This window comes from Pleurodeles waltl, chromosome 3_1 (genome assembly GCF_031143425.1).
Source record: "Pleurodeles waltl isolate 20211129_DDA chromosome 3_1, aPleWal1.hap1.20221129, whole genome shotgun sequence".
Lineage (NCBI taxonomy): Eukaryota > Metazoa > Chordata > Amphibia > Caudata > Salamandridae > Pleurodeles > Pleurodeles waltl.
Window position 1 is genome coordinate 490,984,070 of NC_090440.1, and position 24,390 is coordinate 491,008,459.

A 24,390-nucleotide genomic window follows, 5' to 3' on the forward strand; every position below is an offset into this window, starting at 1 on the left:
TATGGATACTACAATAAAATATGGAGAGAGACAAGTTCAAGGGAAGGTATACATAGCAGTAGAGGGACCACCAATTTTGGGTTGGGTGCATCAATATGATCTTGGTATTGTTGTGAACCCAAGGGTTAGATGAACTATTAAATGAGGCCAGTGTGTTTAAAAAAAAAAAAAATAGGCCACTTAAAGGGATATGTGCACAAGATTGTATTGAAACCTAATGCTATTCCTGTACAGCATAAGGTATATCACATTCTTTTAGTGGCAAGGGCAGCAGTAAAGGAAATGTTAAATGATATGCTCTTTTCTGGAGTAATTGAACCTGTGGAAATGTCAAGGTGGATGTCTCCCGGGGTTATCACAGTGAAATCGGATGGGAAGTATTGGTTGTGTGACTTGAGATCCTTAAATCAGAATGTGGTAGTAGATACTTATCCGCTACCAAACAGTAATGAGCTCATTTTGACTGTTGGGGGAGGTAAATATTTTTCAGAGTTGGACTTGAAGAATGCATATCTTCAAATTAAACTTCATGAGGATTCTAAACCTCCCACAGCGTTCATCACTATCGAAGGCATATTACAGTTCACGCATATGCTATTTGGATTGTGTTCAGCGGTGAGTGTATTTCACAGAATGATAAATGACATTTTTAAAGGAATGTTCAATATTTTGTATTTCCAAGATGACATTTTGATTTTTGATGACTCGAAATACGTTGTTAATACAAGACTGCAGAGAGATTCTGTGACTTTAAGGCTTCACGATATAAGAGTGGTTCGTTTCATCACATGGCTATTTCAAATTGGGAACCATGAACCTATGATTAAGGCTGATGTCGACAGACGAAATTCGTCAGGAGAGATAACATGCTTTTGCAATTTGTTATTGAAGAATAAAGTGCCTTTCTTTTGCTGTGAATCAAGGCGTACGGTGCATTTCTTTTGTGGAGAAGTTGGATTGAATATATATATACGTATATATATATATAGAGAGAGAGCACAATATGGCTCTCAGAAGCAGGCTTATCTCTTCGGCGAGAAAAATGCAAATTTCTGGTTGACCAAGTTGAATATTTGGGATACTCAATTGCTGCAAATGGGGTAAAGCCAAAGGAAAATCTGCTGGATGCAAAAAGACTAGCCACTGCTCCCGATGATGAGAATAAATTGAGATCCTTCCTGGGTCTCATAGAGTACTATGTGAAATTTGTTCACAAGTTTTCTGAAAAAACTGAATGTTTGAGATTTTTATTGAAGAAAGGTAGTAGCTTTGTATGGGGATCAGTGCAACAAAAATGCTTTACCCAGAAAAAGGAAGAGATCTGTACTGCTGGGATATTGACACCATTTGATACAAAGTTAAACTCATTACTGACAGTTGATGCTAGAGCCAAAGGAAGAGGAGCAATGCTCTCACAAATTCATGGGAAACTAGAAAAAGCGGTGGCCTTTGCTTCCTGGACGCTCGCTGCTTCTGAGCGCAATTATTCTATCCTTGAACGTGAGGCTCTGGCAGCTGCATGGGGGCAGGATACTTTAAAACGTATTTATGGGGAACACATTTTTTAATACGAACTTATCACAAACCTTTGGGTAAAAGTATGATTGTCAGGAGGAGCTGGGAAAGGTTCGGCAAGATTAGTCAGATTAGTGGCTCATCTTCAAGAGTACTGTTATACTCTACATTATATTCAGGGGTGGAAGAATTGTCAAGCCAATTGTTCTTCATGTTTATCTTTGGATTGGCGTGCTTTGGTTGAGCAAGCTGTACAGAAAATAAAAAAGGAGGGAGCTGTAGCTTCAGTTCACGATATAGTAAATGAAGAGGGTGCTCAAACTATCACAGTACAGGAATGGACTAAAGAGATGGAATTGAATGCAACACTTAAGGTAGTAAAAAGATTAATTTCATTGGGTGGTAGAAAAGAAAGCTCAGTAGCAGTTGCTGTCAGGCCATATGTGAAAGTTTTGGAGGATTTATCAATGTGTGGTGATAAAGTGATTATGAAGGAGGCAGATTTGTTTCTCCACAGGGATTATGGTCCAAGTTAATAGAAATAGCATATGAAGGACACCTGGGGAAATCTAAAACAAAGAAATGATTGAGAGCAAACTGGTGGTGGCCAGGGATGGATAGCCAAGTAGATGATTGGGTAATAAAATGTGGTGTGGGTAAGGAGAGTGAAAAACTTTTGAGAGTTGGGAATCAAGCAGATATGGGTCATATAAGTGATCCAGGCAAAGCCTGGCACACATTGTGTATGGATGTCATAGGACGTATGAATGAGTTAGGAGGGCACTTGAGGCATGCCATGGTAGTGGTAGATGTGCAAACAAAATGGCTTGTTGTAAAATTTGAAATAAATTTCTACTCGAGCTACCATTTCGGTATTGAAGAGTATTATGACTGAAGAAGGAGTTCCAATGGTCATTATAACAGACAATGGAACACAACTAACATCTCATGAGATTAATTTATTTTTAGGACAAGAGGAATCAAATACAATTGTACTGCTCTTTATAATCCACAAAGTAATGGTGTAGTGGAGAAAGCCAATAGACTGGTTAAGGGTGCCATTCAAATGGCTTTATCTAGTCATCAGGATCTCAGAATGATATTGGAAGAAATGGTCTGGGCTTGTCGTACAACTGCACATGAGGTTACCAATATAACTCCTTTTGAACTAATGAGGGGGAGGCTTCCTGGGACAAAGATAGTTACTGCATGGATGAAATAAGTTGTTGAGCAATCTAAATGACAAAAAAAGGAAAGGGTTTAACAAAAAGAGATAAGAGTAGGGTTCAAGAGCTTACAAGTTGGAGATTGGGTTAAATTAAAATGTGGACCGAAGGGAACAGGTTTAATGAAATTCAAAGGTCCGTACAGAGTTGCACGCATAAATCGATTTTCTGTGGTATTGGATAATTGAGAAGTATGGAACAACAGGAGGGTAGCTTTATATCAGAAGGGTGGTGAGTGTAAATTCAGTGAGGAACATTTTGACAGAAATAACCTGTTCATCTTAATGTCAGATGGAGAAATGTGTCACACAACTCAAGCATGCAATAGTGTTAGAATGAATCGTAATGCAAGAGGTGATGGAGGTAATGATCACGTAGAGTCCAACATATCTCATCCAACATTCAATGTAATGAGATGTAGGAGAATTTGTAATCAACCTTCATATTTAAGGGATAATGTTCATAAATGAATTGTTTTCATGATCAAAATTTGTAGGTATATTTGTTCTGTGGTAAAGGGAGGGGGATGTGTTGCGGGCTTATGTTTACTTAGGTGATAAGAATGTAGAATGTTTGTATTGCATCAAGGTTTGCGGCATTCCAAGGAAGTCAGTTGTTGAGAAGACAGGCTGAGTGAAGCTGAGCTTCAGCTATAGAGCTCCTGCTTTGAATAAAGTAGCACTTACACCTCAAAGGAGTTTCCATTCCTGTTTATGGTACCCAAGATATATATAGCAAAGCTGTTGTGCTCTCTTTCTCTCTATTCAGAGAAAGAGAGAGAAAGAAAGAAAAACAACTTTGCTTATATATACTGTATATATATAGATATATACATAAGTCCACCAAATTTACTCCGCTCAGAGCCTCCTCTCAAGCAGGGCGGCCTCGGCGCGCAGGGATGGAGAGCCCTCGCTAAAATTCAATCCAACTTCTCCACAAAAGAGATGCGGCGTACGCCTTGATTTACAGCAAAAGAAATGCACTTTCTTGTATTAAAAACGTATTTCACGAAATATGTTGTTAATACAAGACTGCAGAGAGATTCTGTGACTTTAAGGCTTCACGATATAAGAGTGGTTCGTTTCATCACGTGGCTATTTCAAATTGGGAACCATGAACCTATGATTAAGGCTGATGTCGACAGCCGAAACTCGTCAGGAAAGATAACATGCTTTTGCAATTTGATATTGAAGAATAAAGTGCCTTTCTTTTGCTGTGAATCAAGGCGTACGGCGCATCTCTTTTGTGGAGAAGTTGGATTGAATATACATATATATATAGAGAGAGAGAGAGAGATTGAGAAAGAGAGAGAGCACAACACCTTTGGTACCACGCCTTGTTTTTCCTGATTAACTGGGCACAAAAACATTCTAAAAATGCCACAGCTCTGGGTATCTGCAAAACCTATGTGACGCAAGCAGGCTCATTGTATTCAACAGATAAGCACAAAACACTTAAAGGACGGAAGAGCAAATCAGAAAACAACTGCAGGCGACCTTTCAGCATTGACACCATTGAAATGTTACAAAGCTTCTGTTGTCCTGGGTGTGTACTTTTCAAATCCTAGTTTGCATAGCATAACAATGTAAATAAAGTATCAGGCAACTGGTCCCTGATGAGCTAGCAGCTGTTTGTAGCAGGGTGACTTTGTTTGGCTGGCTTTCTCTTACATAGTATTTTTTCCCCCATGCCCAGCCCTTCAGTGATCAGCCTGTCAAGGAAAGGTTTATCAGGTCTAGATGAATATACTCCATTAATGGCGTTATAATGTCTTATGGTGAGAATTTGCATTCTGATTTATGCCTCCCTAAAAGGGCCCAAAGTGGAAGAGAATAGATTGAAAAGAGTCACAGGGAGAGAGGAGAAGATAGGTGGCATGAGGATGGAGACCGGATGAATTCAATGGTCTACCCCAGCATTCTGAGATCTCATTCAACAGAGACATAGTGCTTTTTTAGGTGTTAGGTTTAAGCATCTGATTGGCAGGGAGACAGGGGCCAGAAAGGTGATAGAAGTATTAAAGGATTCCATAGGATAGAAACAGAAATGAAAGCAATTAGAAGTTGGAGATGACGTATAGCGATGACAGTGACAAAATTCAGGGAATGACAGTGAGAAATCATGGTTGATTGTTGCAACAGTCCTAGCACAGATGGTAGTGGGCAGCTGTTCGAGGCAGAACACTAACTCCACCTCCTTTCTCACAGTGTCTGCATTCAGACTATTCACACAGTTCTTCTTTATTAGATCCATTTATTTATAAATATACAACTGCATAAGGATTTGTGGTGGGTGATGTATGAATTTCTACCAAGGTTCTCAGTGTTCTGGGAAGGGGGAGTCATCAAGGTTAGTGTACAAGCTCTCCATAGGGACCTGAAGGCTTGACCATGCTCTCACATAGTCTACTCTGGCCTAGACAGGAATTTTAATATTTAAGAAGTCAAACCTTGGTGTTCTATCTTTCTGCATTGATGCAGTCCCTTTGCTTTTTTCAGAGTAAGGTTTTGAGATCATGTTTTGAAATGTCTTCATGTTTTGCAGGAGAATACATGGCACATGATGAGGTGTCTTTTTCTCGAGGACTTCAGGGCCAAAAGCAAAACATTTGAATGACAAGCATGATGCTGGCACAATACAGCAAGAGCCTCCCCATGGAATACAACACAGTGAAATGATACACACAATTGTAAAACATAGGGTTACTGGTTGAGGGAAGTGAAACCCTACTCAAGCAGCAACCATTGTACTTGTGAAGGTAAGGCACAAGCAAACCCCAAATTAACCTTTGCTCGTTACTGGGAGCTTGGCTCAGAGTAGTCAGACTTAACTTAGAGGCAATGGTTAAATTCAGAAGAAGAAAAATCCAACATCAATTTAGAAAAAGAATGCAAAAATGTAATAAATAAACCAAGACCAAAACGACAAAATTCCAATCAGTAGTACTGGAGATATGCAATTTAAAAAATGTAAATGAAAATAGCACCAAAAAGCCCAATATGCCACTCTCAGCTATCTGATCGTGCAAGACCAGAAGAAAGTCACAAGTTCAGGCCAACTGCGATGAAGAGCATTTCAGATACGGAGAATAGGTTAGTCACCTTGGAAAGTTACCTTCTCAGTCCAGCGGAAAGAGTCTTGCGACTAAGGGCTCGTGGTGAAGCAGACTTTGAACAGTAGAGAAGCATTGTGGACGGTTATTGATGTAGTGAAAAAAGCAGGTCTGAGGTCGCAGATGGTTCTCACTGTAGTGCAAAGATCCTGTTGTTGTTGCGAGCAGGAGGCCAGGAGCTTCACAGTGGAGCACCACACAAGCGGTCAGTGCTATAACACGAAGAGTCTGGTTGACAGAACTTCATGTTTGTAGGTTGTGTGAGCAACAAGGTTTTGGCACCAAAGGGCCTGTTTGAGGTCACGAAGAGCCCAAAAACTTAAATGCAGCCTCTCTGAAGCCATATCAATGGTTCATGACCTGAGGTGCACCACTTGGGGGCAGGGGCTTGCTCCATCTGGATCGTGGTACTGGTTCAGGAGGTTGTGAGCATATTATGTCCCTGTGCTTTTGAACAAGAGGCTAGCAGACTAGCCCTTGGTTTCACCCTGGGAGTCCTGGGTTCAGGTGCATGTCCAATCCCACAGAGTCAGGCAGGAGTGCATCAGAGCACCAATCCAGCAACGCAGCAGTACAGCAAGGCAATAGTTCAGCAGGGCAGCAATCCAGCAAAGTGGCAGTCCTTTCAGTAGCACATCGGTCCTTCTTCCTGGCAGAGTTTCCACAGGTCCAGAAGTGTACTGAAGAAATGGTGTCTGAGTTCCAATATTTACACCAGGTGCCACCTTTGAAGTGTGAAAAGCTTCCACAGGTTTCCCTTTGAAGTGCACAGGGTTCCAGCTTCCCCTGCCTTGGCTCAAGAACAACTGCAGGGGGTATACAGCTTTTTGCATCGAGGCAGAACTCAACCTATTCAAGTGAAAGTAGGGCAGTGCTCAGCTCCGCCCTCCCATCCTGCCGGCGATGGCCCATTCAAGCACACCTAAGCTCTCTATTGTGTGCAGCTGTGTGGGAGGAATACACAAAGCTCAACTGCCAACTACACCCAGTCGTGTGACCTAGAGACAGGCTACTGGCACTAAATTACTAAGGGAGGCAAATGCCAACTTTCTAAAAGTGGCTTTTTAAAATTGTGATTTAAAATCTGACTTTATCATGAAAGAGGATTTTTCATTACAATTCCGAAGACACCAAACATGAACAGGATATCTGTTCCCATTAGGATGTTACAGCTTAAGGTACCTCCAATGTTATCCTATAGGGGAGGTATGTCTTGAAGTAGTGAAAAGCACATTTAAGAGTTCTTCACTACCTGGGGCTCTATTACAGATAGGGTGCACTTTTCCTTTTTGCGCCACTGCACACCTTTACATAGGTGCACTATGCGCAAACAAGGAAAATGACCCTATTATGAAGCATGTGCTGCTCTCAGGGCAACCGCAAACTCATGAAGTCCTGGGAGCAGCACATTCAAGTGAAGTACAAAGTGGCTGCTTCAAAGCCGCTCTGTGTTTCAGTGTGTAGGTGGCTATCCACTTGCACTTTGAATAGGGATTAGAGATCCCCTTGCAGGCGGGAGCAGTGAGTTAATGTACCGGCCTGCAAAGGGAAATCTGGAGGGCCATGTGAATCCCTTTCCCCTCCTGAGGGCTGCCATCAGGGGTTGCACTGAGTACACCACCTTTTTGTGGTACATTTTCAGTGTGCCTTCTAACATCTTCTTTGCCTTTGTTCCCACGTCTATAGTACAACATGTGTGCAGAGGTAAAGAGATACCTACATTTGCATGGGGCTACACCCCCATGCAAATGAGGGAACACCCTCTACATTACTGTCTATATCAGAGAAGGAGCTGCAAAAGCATCTGTGGCCCGTTCTGTAATACCAAAGTTCCCCAAGGATGCACAAAGTGGGTTCACATGCCCATTACGCCCCTGGACTACTTTCTTTATTACAGCATCACGACATTTAAAGCTCAAAACTAAGGGCCATATTCACAAGGCCCTTTGTGCCACTGGAAAATCACTCTTATTGATGGTCCAGCGGTGCACATTGCAGGACCAAACTTACAAGGCCACAAAAGGCCACCCTTGTGGCTTTTCATGGCCTTGTAAATATGGACTGAATCAACACAGTGCAAGTCACTGCGTTGACTCACCCTGCTACAGGCAGGCATTCAGTGGGTGTTGCTGTTGGTGTTCCCAAGCAACACCCTTAGATTTTGATATATTCCCTGATTTATAAGATTGTATACCTGGGAATGTGTCAAAAGCCTACCCTTCCCCAGGGGAGGCATAAGGGAGGCGCAATGAGGAGAAATAAAGATATTTTGTTTCCTTTTTTGATCTGTGCTGCATTCTGCCGCACACATAGAAAGAGGAAAACGCCTCTTGATATTCTTTTTGTGCAGGAGGGTGTACCTTCCTGCACAAAAACAATTAATGCCGTAATGCAAACACCCTTGCACTATGTTGGCACATGGCAGCTCATTGTGCGCCAGTGCAGGGGAAAATGCGCAGTGTCTTGTAGATATGGTGCACTACTGCCCCTTTCTTTTGACGCAGGGAAACACAGCAAGAAGGCTTGCAGCACTGCCCTGCACCAAAAGCTTGTAGATATGCCCCTAAATGCCCAACTTTTTAAACACATTGCACGCTGCCCTCTAGGCTGTCCAATGTCTACCCTAGGCATGACTTATATGCGTTTAAAATGAAGGTTTGGGCCTGGCAAAAGGTTTAATTTGCCAGGTCGAAATGGCAGTTTAAACTGCACACACGCAGGCTGCAATGGCAACCCTGAGACATGTTTGAATGGATATTTAAGTGGGTGACACAATCAGTGCTGCAGACCCCCATGCAAATGAGAGAAAACCCTCTTGTGATTCTTTCATTTGCATGTGGACATGACTCCCTGCAAATGAGGGGACACCCTCTTCAGGAAACAAACGCATGTGATAATGCTGGTGTTACATGTGCGCCAGCACTTTTTGTATTGCAGAAGGGGCCACACAAGTGTCTGTGGCCACTTCTGTAATATCAAAGTGCCCAGGGGGCCCACAAACCGGGCAGCAGATGGTACCCTGATGCACCCCCACGGCACTGTGTATCATGGCCCTAGGAGTCCAAACTATAAAACAATAGTATTCCAGTTTACTTTGGAACAGTAGCTGTTTCGTTGAAGTTGCCCTGCATCTAAATGTAGAAACTTACCAGATGATTTTGTGACATCTAATTACCAGATAACTTCCTAAAGGAGCAGAGCTTCAGTCCTGGATTTTCATTTGACATCCTTATGCATTCTAGAAGTCGTGATCCTGGATCACTTCACCTGATTAAAACTGAGATAACACACCTGGGGCCAGATGTGTCAAACGTTTTTGCATTCGCAAACGGTGCGAATCGCTAAATTTGGCCGTTTGCGAATGCAAAAACGTGGTCTGCGATGCATGAAAGACATTCTCAGACCAAAAATAAGAAATTGCAAAAATAGCGATTTTTTGCGTTGTGACCTGGTTTTGCGTGTTGCATTTTGCGTCTTGCAATTTGCGACATGAAATACCAAATCACAATTAGCGATTCGGTATTTCAAGTCGGAAATTGCGAGACGCAAAATGCGACACACAAAACCAAGTCGCAATTCGATGCACCAAAAAATCGCAAATTGCGATTTTTCGCAGAATGGCATTTTGCACATGCAAAATACCACTAAGTGAAACCAGGTGCTAACCAGGTGCAACCTATATAAAGAGGCCCAGAATGCCTCAGACTCTTTTCCACAATGGCTGCACTCTATGTCATGGCGAGGATGGCAGGTTTGAGGAGAGGGCGGAGGAGACAAGAGCGCATTTTCAGAGTGCGCATTACATATTTTGACCAGACTGAGGAGGAAATATTTGAGAAGTACAGGTTGAACTCAGCCATGATACTTGACCTGATAGCTGAGCTACAACCCATACTTCAGCGCACAACACACAGGACAAATAGCATACCCACCCATGTGCAGGTATTATGTTCCCTCCACCTACTTGCCTCAGGGAGCTATCAAGGGGTCATAGCAGCAGCTGGGGGGGTTTCACAGAGTGCCCTCTCTAGATTTTTCAATGCATTTATCAACGCCATGCTGAGCAGAATACACCAGTACATCCGATTCCCCCACACCCCACAGGAAATACAGCAGACAAAAATAGATTTGTACCAGAAAGCACAGTTCCCCCACGTCCTAGGTGCCATAGATGGGACACATGTTGCAATCTGTCCACCATCAGCCACAGAGTATGTGTACCACAACCGGAAATACCAACATTCCATGAATATACAGGTGATATGCAATGCCTCTTATATCATAACTGATCTCGAGGCCAGGTATCCTAGGGAGCACATATGATTCGTACATCTTTCGCCACAGTGGGATTCACACAAGACTGCTAGCTGGGGAGTTTGGAGAAGGATATCTACTAGGTATTGACCCTCTGTACAGTGGCACATTGATGGCGTGGTGATGTCAGATGGCTCACTAACTCATCATACCCTCTGTTCCTTCCAGGAGACAGTGCCTACGCAGTGCGCACCTACATGATGATGCCCTCCCTCAATCCTACAACACCTGCTGAACGGAGATACAATGCAGCACACAGGGCAACCCGCAATGTGGTGGAGCACACCTTTGGGCTGCTGAAGAGTCGCTTCAGGTGCCTCCACAAAAGTGGAGGTGCACTACAGTACAGCCCAGAGACAACATGTAGAATAGTGGCTACTTGCGCAATCTTGCACAATATAGCTATCACCAGGGGCATACCTGTGGAAACATCTGATTCTGAATCTGATGAGGATGATGATCCCATACCACCCCTACAGCCAGCAGACAGGACCAGTGCAGCAGAGGGCAGGCAAAGGCATGCTGACATCACGCACAACCATTTCAGATGTAAGTAAGAACAACACAATTCCACTGCCTTTTGTTCTTGTAGTTAGTAAATTTATTACCTTAATGTCAGGTAACATCAGTTTCACTAGCAGCAAAAATAAGATTATGTAACAAAAAAAAAAAGCAGATAACAGTATCTCACTATTTAATCATATTTTACTGTATGACACAAAGATAAACAGTCCCCTGTGGCCATTACTCTCACTTTCTACGGCCAGTCAAGCCACTCAAGTGCGCAGTGGCCTCACTGGCACCTCTGTTTTCTGCCTCAGTGGCAGTGCTGTGCCTGGCACTGCGACGCCTACCATCAGTTTTGGCCACTGCTAAGCTGCTGAGGCTAGATGTGTCCTCAGTGTCCCCCAGTCCCAGTTCACTGGGTGTGGCGGAGCGGTTACCCAGCATATTGTCAAGCACATTTATGATCTGCACCAGTCCCTGTGCCACATCCCTACTGCTGTGCACTGCCTCCACCTGTGCAGCCACAGCACGCCGCGATATGAGGGCTGTTGAATTTGCAAGGCGATTGACAGAGCGACAAAAAACACCAAACATCTCCATAAAACATCCCTCCTGCCTGCGGTGGCTAACTCTGTCGTGGCGCAGCTCAGTACACAGTTCCCTCACTGCACTTGTCAGCTCCCTGATGTTCTCAGATGCTTGGATCTGAGCCTCATGCAGTTTAGTGAGGTTTGAATTGAGGCACTCCAACTGCCAATGCAGCCCCCCATGTCTGAATTGTGTGCCTGCATCTGCCTTTGTAAAGCAGAGATTTTCTTGTTTTGCAGGCGCTGCTGCTTCAACATAGCAGATTCCAGGCCACCGAACACTGATGGTCCCTCTCCTGCTTCAAAATGCTGTGCGCCTGCATACGTAGGCCTTCTGCAGGGTGTTGTGCTACGCTGGGACTCCTGCATACCAGTGCATCTGCCAACTGGGGAAGGTGTGTGGGTGTCATCCTGCAGGTCATCAGAGTCCTGGCTTAGTTCGGGTAGCGGTACAGCCCTAGCCCTGCGTCTGATGGGCGCTATATTCTGTGACTCACTGGTGTTTGAGTCAGATGCAGGGTGGGTTTCAGTATCCCCCGCAACGGCGCTTGCAGAAGCTGATGGGCTGTGGCCACCTGCAAAGACAATGTTCAGCATGTCAGTTATGTATGTATCACCAAAGGTCACACAATGGTAATAAATGTACAGTTACTTCTCATCACAGTGTTGTGGGTGTTGTGTTCTTCTGGGTGTCGCTCGGCATATTTACATTCTATGTGCTACTTTCAGCTCTGGGTTGTGGACTACCACTCCCATAAGGCATTGTTATGCCACTTCTAAGATGTGGAATGGACTACTTCCCACAATGCTTTGTCCTACTTGCTAATTCCTAAGGGGCATTTGTACATACACATATGGGGTTACATTTCAATATTGCACTTACCTTTACTGGTGCTTGGTGTGCCGGATGTGTCGATGTCAGTGACCTCACTGATTGCTTCTGGGAGGAGTGTCGACTCCACCAGGTCTTCAATCTGGGTGGAGGGTGTCTCTGTGGGTGGGCTGCCTCCTGTGCTCCTTGCCTCCTGCAGTCGTCTTGCCACCCTTTCATTGGCACGGGAACGCAGGTCGTACCACCTCTCCTTTATCTCCTCCACAGAGCGCTGCGCAACTCCCACAGCGCAGATTTTTGTCTGAATGTCTGCCCAGAGTCTGCGCTTTTCACTCTCAGGCACCTGTAGTGAGCTTTTACCAAACATACGGTCATGGCTCCTCACCACCTCCTCTGTGAGCACCTCCAGTTCTTGCTCACTAAACTTTAGTTTCCTTTTCCTTTCTCCCTTCTCCTTTCCCTGTGTAGAGGTGTCCATGGATGATTCTGCAGTCCTGCTTTCTTCACAGACTTGCTCACTGTGGCTGGGCTGTCTCTCTCTGAGTGCTCCTTTGGGTGTGGCACCTACAAACTGCCTGGGATGACTCACTTCCTGCTTATGATGTCATCAGGCTCCTCCAGGTGTGCGTTCTCATAATTTGTGATTTTCAATTACCGAATCGCAATTTGCGTTCTCGCAAATTGCAATTCGGTATTTGGGCCTCGGAAACCACAAATAGCGATTTTTAAGAAATCGCTAATTCTGAATCACAATAGTGATACATGGCATATTGCGACTCGGAAATAGCGATTTCTTAAAAATCGCTATTTGCGATTTGCAAAGCCCTTTCCTAAAAGATCTGGCCCCTGGTGCTGTATTATACATTGGGCCCCACAGGTGCAAAGACTTGTGCATCCCCTTTGTGCACCCTCAGGACACAATGGTATTACAGAGGGGGGCGCCGGTGCATAAGCATCCCTTCTGTAATAAATGCTGCACCAGTGATATCATAAGAGGGTGTTCCCTCCTTTGCACGTGGGCGTGCCCCCATGCAAATGAGGGAATAACTTTGGGCCTGAATTAGAGTTTGGCAGATGGGTCATGCCATCAAAAAAGTGACGGATAGCCCGCCCACTGTATTACGATCTCCATAGGTGTTAGACTTTTCATCCCTGGCGTGGTCTCCCTTAACATTTTGCCTCTGTTTCCCAGGTTGTTGATGTGTGCTGTTTTTGTTACTCTGGGCACTTTAACACTGCTAACCAGTGCTAAAGTACAAGTGCTCTTATACAAAATGTGTATGTAATTGTCTTATCAATGATTGGCATTTTTGATTTACTAGTAAGTCCCTAGTACAGTGCACTAGAGGTGCCCAGGGCCTGTAAATCAAATGCTACTAGTGGGCCTGCAGCACTGGTTGTGCCACCCACATAAGTAGCTCTGTAACCATGTCTCAGACCTGCCACTGCAGTGTCTGTGTGTGCATTGTTAACTGTAAATTTGACTTGGCAAGTATACCCACTTGCCAGGCCTAAACCGTCTCTTTTCTTACATGTAAGACACCTCTAAGGTAGGCCCTCGGTAGCCCCAAGGGAAGGGTGCAGTGTATGGTTAAGGTAGGACATATAGTAATGTGTTTTATATGTCCTGATAGTGAAATATTGCTAAATTTGTTTTTCACTGTTGCAAGGCCTTTCCCTCTCAGAGGTTAACATGGGAGCTACCTTTACATCTGATTAAAGTGTAGATTCCCTTTGGGAGCAGATAGACATTTGGAGTTTGGGGTCTCTGAGCTCACAATTTAAAAATACATCTTTTAGTAAAGTTGATTTTAAGATTGTGTGTTTGAAAATGTCATTTCTAGAAAGTGAGCACTTTCTTGCTTATACCATTTCTGTGACTCTGCGTGTTTGTGGATTTTCTGTCTGGGTCAGTTTGACAGTTGGGCTGGTTGCACCTCTCATTAGATAGTGACACAAAGGGAGCTGGGGTGTAGCCTGCATTTCCTGATGAGCCATCTGTGCTAAGAGGGAGAGGAGGAGTGGTCACTCACACCTGAAAGGGTTGTGCCTGCCCTCACACAATGCAGTCTCCAACCCCCTGGTGAGTGTTTGGGGCCTGGCCTTGCCAAGGCAGGATTTCACAATCAAGAGAGACTTTGCTTTGAAGTAGGCCTACTTCAAAAGGGAAAATGGGTAGAAGAAGGGCATCCAAAACCACAGACTTTAGAACACTTCTGGAAACCAAGAGTAACATCTTCCTGGAGAAGAGCTGAGGAAGAAGAGCTGCCCTGCCTGTGACTGTGCTTTGTGGAGCTATCCTGCAGTTGCTGCTTCTGCCAGGGTAAGAGGACAAAGACTGGACTTTGTGTTGCCTTCCTTCTTGTGAAGAATTCTTCAAGGGCTTGATACAGAGCTTGCCTCCTGTTGTTTGAAGTCTCAGGGACAGCAACGACTTCTCTCTGTCAGCGCATGGAGACTCTCAAGAGACTCCTACTCTGCCAAGTGGTGCTCATCCAGTTCCTGGAGCCCTGAAAGGAGAAGCTGGCAGCCAAAAAGAAAGAAGTCCACGCACCGACCGCCGTGCAGAGAAAAGATCGATGCAACTCCGATCTGCGGATGAAAAGTCAATGCGCTCCTAGCTTTGCGGCTGAATATCGACGTTCGCCTGCAATGCGACCCAAAGATTGATGCAAGGGGGTGGAGAAACAATGCACAGCATCGCTGATGGAGGTTAGTGAGATCACAACCCGCGCTGCATGGTTTTTGGCTCATCGTGTGGCTGTATTTCTGATGCAAACACCGCTGGGCATGTAAAAACTACGCAGGGCCTGCCCAGACCCGGGAGTGCTGACCAAACGACGCATCATTCTCCTGCGGAGAAAAGAAACGACGCACGCTGACCCGACGAAAGGAGAAACAATGCAAGGTCTCACTCGTGGATGATATCGATGCATCGCAAGCCCTTGTTGACACTCACCCGTGCGGGTTATTTTGGACGCGCCAAAGGTCAATTTTCATGCTAACAGCGTTAGTGTGTGTTTAAAATTACACAACGCTCTTTTTGGACTTTTATTGATAACTTGACTTGTGTATTGTGGATGTTTGTTGTTTTGGTCTTGTTTTGTTGATATAAATATTTCCTATTTTTCTAAACCTGTGTTGTGTCATTTTGTAGTGATTTCATTAAGTTACTGTGTGTTGGTACAAATACTTTGCACCTAGCACTCTGAAGGTAAGCCTACTGCTCGTGCCAAGCTACCAAGGGGGTTAGCAGGGGTTAGCTGAGGGTGATTCTCTTTTACCCTGACTAGAGTGAGGGTCTTTCCTTGGACAGGGGGTAACCTGACTGCCAACCAAAGACCCCATTTCTAACAACAACCAATAATGGAAGTCAGTAGGAGATCACTTTGATTTCTGAACATCACGCTGTAGTGCAAGCTTGCCAAAACTGTAGCCACAAGAAATTTGATCTATTGGCACTCCAGAGTGTTTTGTGTAGCAGTGATCACTCCACAGATAGACCAGAGTTTTCAATGTTTCTACTTGTGATTTCCAGTGGGACCACTCATATGTTGCAGGAGCCCTAGTGCATATCTTGATAGGTCATAGAGGTTATGTAATGCCACAAATGTTTCCACATATGTGAATTTAAACACTGCAGACACAAACATGTGGTGGTAATGATGGGTTCTTTGGAGACTCAAATGAATGGAAAAAAAACATGAAGAGATAATAAAAAAAAAACAGAAACTGCATTGTGTAAACTTGATTTGCAGTATTGAGTATGAAATGGAAAAATACATTTAGAATGGTGTGGAATGTTGCTTGATGAAGGATACCTGGCATGCTGCAAACATTAACAGACATGAGTGTTCTATATTCTCACATTTTGGAACCCTTCAATAATTGGAGCTTAAGGCTACTGGCAGTACACACAGCAATGTTTCTTTGAAACAAGTAGATTCAAAAACATGTATCAACTTCCTGAATGTCATATTTGAGTTCACAGAGTAGTAAACTTATGCCTCATGACTAGTTTGCATATTGTAAGATAACCTTACGGAATTTGTAGTGCATTAAGATCCTTGATGCAAATGTGTCCTGGTGTGTTCTCTGTGATTAACAATCCCTGCAATGGGCAATTAGATGTTTATGTGAGATTTTCACACCATAAAAAAGCACTATTTGTTCAATGAAGAAAATGTTATCTCCATGTAGAGATGTGCAGTTGTTAGAGATTTTCATGAAATAACATTAATTAAAACAATAACCCATATGACTGGATTATAGGCCTAAGTAAAAGCTGCATTAATACATTAATTTTCCTTCTAAACTCTGCGAGACATGCATTTGCTTGACTTTTCATGATGCAAACTTCCTATGCTAACAAAGAAAAGTTATATTTTTGGTTCGATTTAACCGCTTGACCTGTATTTGAATCTTAAACTTGCTAAACTAATCTTAAATATATATATATATTTTTTTATGAATAGGCTTATAGGGCAAGGATATGTGAGAACCAGGATGACATAATGTGATCCTACCTAAAACTTACATGGCTGTTCTCTCTTCCAGAGATTCAGACAAATGAGAAAATGTTTGAATGGTGTAGTGTAGTTGAAAAATTATTTAAATGTATCTCATATTTAGACAAATCTTTGTTAGAGTTTGCCATCTCAGGGGAAATGGTTCCTGTCTTATGGAGTCTTCATCTTCCTATTGGTCGAATTAAATTGTTATCTGTGAAATTATTTAAACGTTTGTATTATGGTACTTTGTATAAAAATGTCCAAGGGAAAGAATAGATTAGAGGAGAATCTTGGAGAATAGATTAACGATCACACTCTCACTCTTGCTCACTGCAAAGTTTGGCATTTTCTTTTTAGGAGTCCTGACGACGTTATTGGCTTGACAGACTTTCAGACACTTGTTCCTTTTTGCTATTTTAGATTTTATTTCTTGACACTCTCTGACTCAGATGAATCTCTGCTGCTGAATCTCTATTACTCTCACATGAGAAAACCCTTCAGGAGTTATTCAATTCTAATATATTTTCCTAACCAAGAGAAATAGATTAGAGATCAGATCTCTTGGACACGCCTTATGCTATGTTCTGTAATTCCTACTTGATTTAATAAAGAAAAGAATTTGAAAACTAATGATTAATACAACTTATTGCATTATTGACTCTCTGATATGAAATTTGACTGAAATGAAAAAATAATTGAGTTCTATAAAAGGGCAGTTTCTTATTACCACACTCATTTTAAAGGTCCAAAAATTGAGTGTCCTAAGAGTTGCAGAGGTTTTAGAAATCTAGGACTCTCCGCGCTCTCATAAAGTTGGTATCAGAGGTAAGTTTTAAATGAAGGGGAAAAGAAGCTGCAATAATTTTAAAAAGTGCCTAAATTAGCTAAAAGCCCAAATTACCCAGAACCCGATTTTGAAGACTGATGGAGTGCAGAGTATAAAGAGGTTGCAGAAAGCAGTGAAAGAACTGGTGAATCAACAGATGTGAGTATCAATAGGGTAATACGTCAAAATTATGGTGTTTAGTGAGGTTTATGGAAATATGTAATGTATTGAAAATTGTTTTTGATTATTCTGAAGTGTCCTGTTACTGTTATTGTTTATATGTTATATGTGCATTGCCAAACAAGAGATCAAAGGTTATTGAACTAAGAAGTAGTTTAAGATCCCTGGATAGAGGCTTAACAAATATAGGGCCTGATTACGATCTTGGCTGATGGGGTTACTCCTGTCTGACATATTACGATCTTATTATATCCTATGGAGATCGTAACACGGTGGACGGAATCACGTTTGTGATGGAGTATTCTATCTGCCAAGATCGTAATCAGACTCATATTTTGGTATTCTTGTCTGCTAGGTGAAGTGTAAATCATGACATGTCATTCACTGCAGAATAGATAGAAACAAAGTAAATTGTTGTAGTTGTACTAACTTTGATTAGTGTTTGTGAAGCCTGGTGCACAAAGGTGGCAGGACACTGATTAGATGATTTTTCCACAGATCGAGAACTCATCACTGTGAGTGTAGAATACTATTTGGTTTAAAGATCAGTAGGTGTAAAACTTAAATTCCAATCAATGATTGTACTATTGTTACTCCATTAGAAGAAGCAGGCAAAGATTGTTATCCTATGATATTTAGCTATCAGCATTTGTCTTTTAGCTTATACAAAGAAATTATAAAGGAGGGTGAGCTGCTGCCAGGAGCGAGTTGCTGCATCATATTGTGCTGCTCTAGTTTTGGTCGGTTGGTGTAACGCCACACTGTGATTAGTTGAATTCCGTCAGTGGTTATGAATTCATTGGTTATTTGAATTACAAAGTGCAATGTGATTTGAAGAAAGGGTTCTGAGATTTGACGCCTACAAAACAGTTTCAAGACAATTAAGACGCTGCAATTTTGATAATTGATTTTGTTGAAATAAAACTGAAATCATTACTTTTTTCAAAGCTTTAAGCAGTCTAATGAGATGTGATGATTCTAATAAGGGAGTGTGAGGAAACGCCTCCTAGGGGTACACTTGCATACTATATGATGGTTAAGGTAGGGTTACATACATGTGTCTGACTTCGTCAGTGGTGCAAGATCACTGAAACAGAGGGTGCATTGAGTTTTCCTAGATGTGAAGGGAGAAGACTTGTTTTTACCACACAGGCATTACAAGGAGGAACAGGGTTGGCAGGTGAAGGGATTTTCCTCCGTGGTTTGAGGAAGCTACAAGAAATGTTGCTAAAACTGAAGATGCAGAAAAAAAGAAATAGTTTTGTTGCAGAAACACAAAGAGCATTGAATGTGTCTAAATAAAAAAATGAATTAGAAGAGATAATTAAAGGATTTTTGGATCTTGGTCATATAAATCAGTATCAAGAGAAAAAATTAATTACTAATTGACATGTTAAGTAATCACAAGAAAGGCTGCAACTGTTCATGACAGATTAAAGGAATCGGCAAATAAATACGAGAGTGGCATTTCCAAAAGTGTTCCATTACAGAGAAGTTTTACGGTGCAATTGGATGATGAATCAAATAAAAACATGCATTCTTCAGGAATGCAAATTCATCTCACTGAATTAATATAAGGTATATGCAGATGGAGAGAATTTCACAAATGTAACAACAAACGGTCACAGAAACTTGAGAAGAAAAAGAAACAGGAAGAAGAGACTGAGGGAACAAGAAAGCAAACTGCACATTCTGAAAAAGATGAGGGACCTACTGCTTACCCTTTGAGAGAGATACCAGATGGAGGTTATGTTCATGTCAGTTGGAAATAGTAATTGTGATCATGTGTTTGAATTGTCCGGAGGGACATGGCAAATATTACAAGAAGATGATCCAACAATATCTGAAGTATATGTTATTGGCGGTGGGAATGCTTATTTTAGTTACCTGATAATTGGGAGGGTATCTCTTATTTAGGTTTGCTTTTACCACAACTGTATCATATACAGAGTTTGATGCATTAACACTGACATCTGCAAACAGATACACCTATAGTGCAAATGAAAGAACACAATTAGTTGGAGATATATTTGGATCAATTATAACTGCTAAAGGAGTAGTATTAAATGATAAGAAAATTATAACACTTTCAACAGTAGTGTATAGATTAGTAACCAGTACTTCTGGATCAGTTTAAAACTGCACTAACAGATTCTTCAATGGAAGGTCTGAGCCATGGTTAAAGAGCTACTGTGTGGGTGGCACAATCAGTGCTGCAGACCTACTAGTAGCATTATACTAGGGACTTATTAGTAAATCATATATGTAGGAGGCTGGACTGGCTTGTAGTGAGTACCAAGGGGTACTTGCACCAGGCCCAGTTATCCCTTATTAGTGTATAGGGTGTCTAGCAGCTTAGGCTGATAGATAATGGTAGCTTAGCAGAGCAGCTTAGGCTGAACTAGGAGACGTGTGAAGCTACTACAGTACCACTTAGTGTCATATGCACAATATCATAAGAAAACACAATACACAGTTATACTAAAAATAAAGGTACTTTATTTTTATGACAATATGCCAAAGTATCTTAGAGAGTACCCTCAGTGAGAGGATAGGAAATATACACAAGATATATATACACAATAGCAAAAATATGCAGTATAGTCTTTAGAAAACAGTGCAAACAATGTATAGTTACAATAGGATGCAATGGGGACACATAGGGATAGGGGCAACACGAACCATATACTCCAAAAGTGGAATGCGAACCACGAATGGACCCCAAACCTATGTGACCTTGTAGAGGGTCGCTGGGACTATTAGAAAATAGTGAGAGTTAGAAAAATAACCCTCCCCAAGACCCTGAAAAGTGAGTGCAAAGTGCACAAAAGTTCCCCTAAGGACAAAGAAGTCGTGTTAGAGGAATAATGCAGGAAAGACACAAACCAACAATGCAACAACAATGGATTTCCAATCTAGGGTACCTGTGGAACAAGGGGACCAAGTCCAAAAGTCACAAGCAAGTCGGAGATGGGCATATGCCCAAGAAATGCCAGCTGTGGGTGCAAAGAAGCTTCTACTGGACAGAAGAAGCAGAGGTTTCTGCAGGAACGAAAAGGGCTAGAGACTTCCCCTTTGGTGGACGGATCCCTCTCGCCGTGGAGAGTCGTGCAGAAGTGTTTTCCCGCCGAAAGAACGCCAACAAGCCTTGCTAGCTGCAAATCGTGCGGTTAGCGTTTTTGGACGCTGCTGTGGCCCAGGAGGGACCAGGAGGTCGCAAATTGGACCAGGAGGTAGAGGGGACGTCGAGCAAGACAAGGAGCCCTCTTAGCAGCAGGTAGCACCCGGAGAAGTGCCAGAAACAGGCACTACGAGGATGCGTGAAACGGTGCTCACCCGAAGTTACACAAAGGAGTCCCACGTCGCCGGAGACCAACTTAGAAAGTCGTGCAATACAGGTTAGAGTGCCGTGGACCCAGGCTTGGCTGTGCACAAAGGATTTCCGCCGGAAGTGCACAGGGGCCGGAGTAGCTGCAAAAGTCGCGGTTCCCAGCAATGCAGTCTAGCGAGGTGAGGCAAGGACTTACCTCCACCAAACTTGGACTGAAGAGTCACTGGACTGTGGGGGTCACTTGGACAGAGCTGCTGGATTCGAGGGACCTCGCTCGTCGTGCTGAGAGGAGACCCAAGGGACCGGTAATGCAGCTTTTTGGTGCCTGCGGTTGCAGGGGGAAGATTCCGTCGACCCACGGGAGATTTCTTCGGAGCTTCTAGTGCAGAGAGGAGGCAGACTACCCCCACAGCATGCACCACCAGGAAAACAGTCGAGAAGGCGGCAGGATCAGCGTTACAGAGTTGCAGTAGTCGTCTTTGCTACTATGTTGCAGTTTTGCAGGCTTCCAGCGCGGTCAGCAGTCGATTCCTTGGCAGAAGGTGAAGAGAGAGATGCAGAGGAACTCGGCTGAGCTCTTGCATTCGTTATCTAAAGTTTCCCCAGAGACAGAGACCCTAAATAGCCAGAAAAGAGGGTTTGGCTACCTAGGAGAGACGATAGGGTACTAACACCTGAAGGAGCCTATCAGAAGGAGTCTCTGACGTCACCTGGTGGCACTGGCCACTCAGAGCAGTCCAGTGTGCCAGCAGCACCTCTGTTTCCAAGATGGCAGAGGTCTGGAGCACACTGGAGGAGCTCTGGACACCTCCCAGGGGAGGTGCAGGTCAGGGGAGTAGTCACTCCCCTTTCCTTTGTCCAGTTTCGCGCCAGAGCAGGGCTAAGGGGTCCCCTGAACCGGTGTAGACTGGCTTATGCAGAATTGGGCACATCTGTGCCCAAGAAAGCATTTCCAGAGGCTGGGGGAGGCTACTCCTCCCCTGCCTTCACACCATTTTCCAAAGGGAAAGGGTGTAACACCCTCTCTCAGAGGAAGTCCTTTGTTCTGCCATCCTGGGCCAGGCCTGGCTGGACCCCAGGAGGGCAGATTCCTGTCTGAGGGGTTGGCAGCAGCAGCAGCTGCAGTGAGACCCCAGGAAGGGCAGTTTGGCAGTACCAGGGTCTGTGCTACAGACCACTGGGATCATGGGATTGTGCCAACTATGCCAGGATGGCATAGAGGGGGCAATTCCATGATCATAGACATGTTACATGGCCATATTCGGAGTTACCATTGTGAAGCTACATATAGGTAGTGACCTATATGTAGTGCACGCGTGTAATGGTGTCCCCGCACTCACAAAGTCCGGGGAATTGGCCCTGAACAATGTGGGGGCACCTTGGCTAGTGCCAGGGTGCCCTCACACTAAGTAACTTTGCACCTAACCTTTACCAGGTAAAGGTTAGACATATAGGTGACTTATAAGTTACTTAAGTGCAGTGTAAAATGGCTGTGAAATAACGTGGACGTTATTTCACTCAGGCTGCAGTGGCAGGCCTGTGTAAGAATTGTCAGAGCTCCCTATGGGTGGCAAAAGAAATGCTGCAGCCCATAGGGATCTCCTGGAACCCCAATACCCTGGGTACTTCAGTACCATATACTAGGGAATTATAAGGGTGTTCCAGTAAGCCAATGTAAATTGGTAAAATTGGTCACTAGCCTGTTAGTGACAATTTGAAAGAAATGAGAGAGCATAACCACTGAGGTTCTGATTAGCAGAGCCTCAGTGAGACAGTTAGGCACCACACAGGGAACACATACATATAGGCCACAAACTTATGAGCACTGGGGTCCTGACTAGCAGGGTCCCAGTGACACATAACAAACATACTGAAAACCTAGGGTTTTCACTATGAGCACTGGGCCCTGGCTAGCAGGATCCAAGTGAGACAGTGAAAACACCCTGACATACACTCACAAACAGGCCAAAAGTGGGGGTTACAAGGCTAGAAAGAGGCTACTTTCTCACAATATATGCCAATCATAGATAACCCAATCACCAATACAATTTAGACAAGCAGCACTTGCACCTTAGCACGGGTCAGCAGCACACAGTCAAAAACAGGAGGTCAGAGGCAAAAGGTTTGGGGCGAGCCTTGCAAAAAGGGCCATTTCCAAAAATCACTGTTTGGTTACTTTTCAGCTTCAAGACTTTATGTGACATTGATGTTTTTGCTGCTGAAAGGCAGCTTCTGAGTGTTTCAAAAGCTGATGGGACTGGTTGGTCAATGAGGAGTACAATTTCTATATCATCTGTATCAATAAAGAACCTGAGCTGAAAAAAGGAGACCAGCATGATCATTCATTTATAGTACAAAGCAGAAGGCTGAAAGCTGAGTCCTCAGAACATCCCATGAAACAGTTTTGCGGCTGTTTGGAAAAGCCCCTACCAGGTTTTTTTGCAGGGTATGCTCCCTTAGGAAGGATACAATCTATTTATTTACCGTTCCTCCACATCCAACTTCGGTGAGTATTTCCTACAGCCTTTTTGTGATGTATGTTTTGAAGTGTCTTCAAAAGATGATTTAATAGGACGGCATTGAAACCTCCATTTTCTGTAATTTGTCTTATAGCAATGTTCACACCTAGGAGCACTGTTTTGATGCTTTTGTTAGGCCTAAAACGCGTGTGAAAAGGATTCAAGGAGACATGGTGGAGAAAATCCAAATCTGTGTCAAAACCTTTTCCCAATTTAGCTGAAAAAAAGAGAAACCCAATAAATCATTGGAAAACACTGTAAAACACACTGATTATAAAGTTAGATGACAACAATCAGCTAACTGATTCCCAATTTTCAAATCCCAAATTGCTCACCTTCTTCGGTTAGCTGTCCACAGCCCAAAATACAAAAACCATATCCAAATAGAGAAGCAAAATTAAACAGTTAGTTCATTAAATTAAAAAAGAAAATAACTTCAGACGTCTGAAAACAACTTCTTTGTGAAAAAAGTTGATTCCTTTATTAATCTTCAAGCTATTATTTTTCTTCATGAAATACATTCATACAGCCAATGAGTTTTGCTCAAACACCATGAGGTTCCTCAGTGCTTAAATTCTTATAAGCTCTGTCCAAGCCCTTGATTAAATTCCTTTCATTGGTCACTGCTTTGCTACCAACTTTGGAACATTGTTTTAGAAAGTGCTTCATTTGATTCTGTATTACCACCATGTCCGTCATGCAAGCTTGCAACAGAATAGCTCACACCAGACTTAATAACCCCGTCAATCAGTCAATGCTGCCTGCAATGCTGCTAGTCATCTTTAATAGCTGTTATGTCTCTGCCTTTTCTAAAAATTCTGCATTTATTCCTGATGCTTTTTCTGGTTTTCTTTCTTTGTGGAATTTCAGGTACAGAGGAAATATCTGCCGGTGATTTTCCAAATTTCAGAAATCTCTGGATTATTAGCA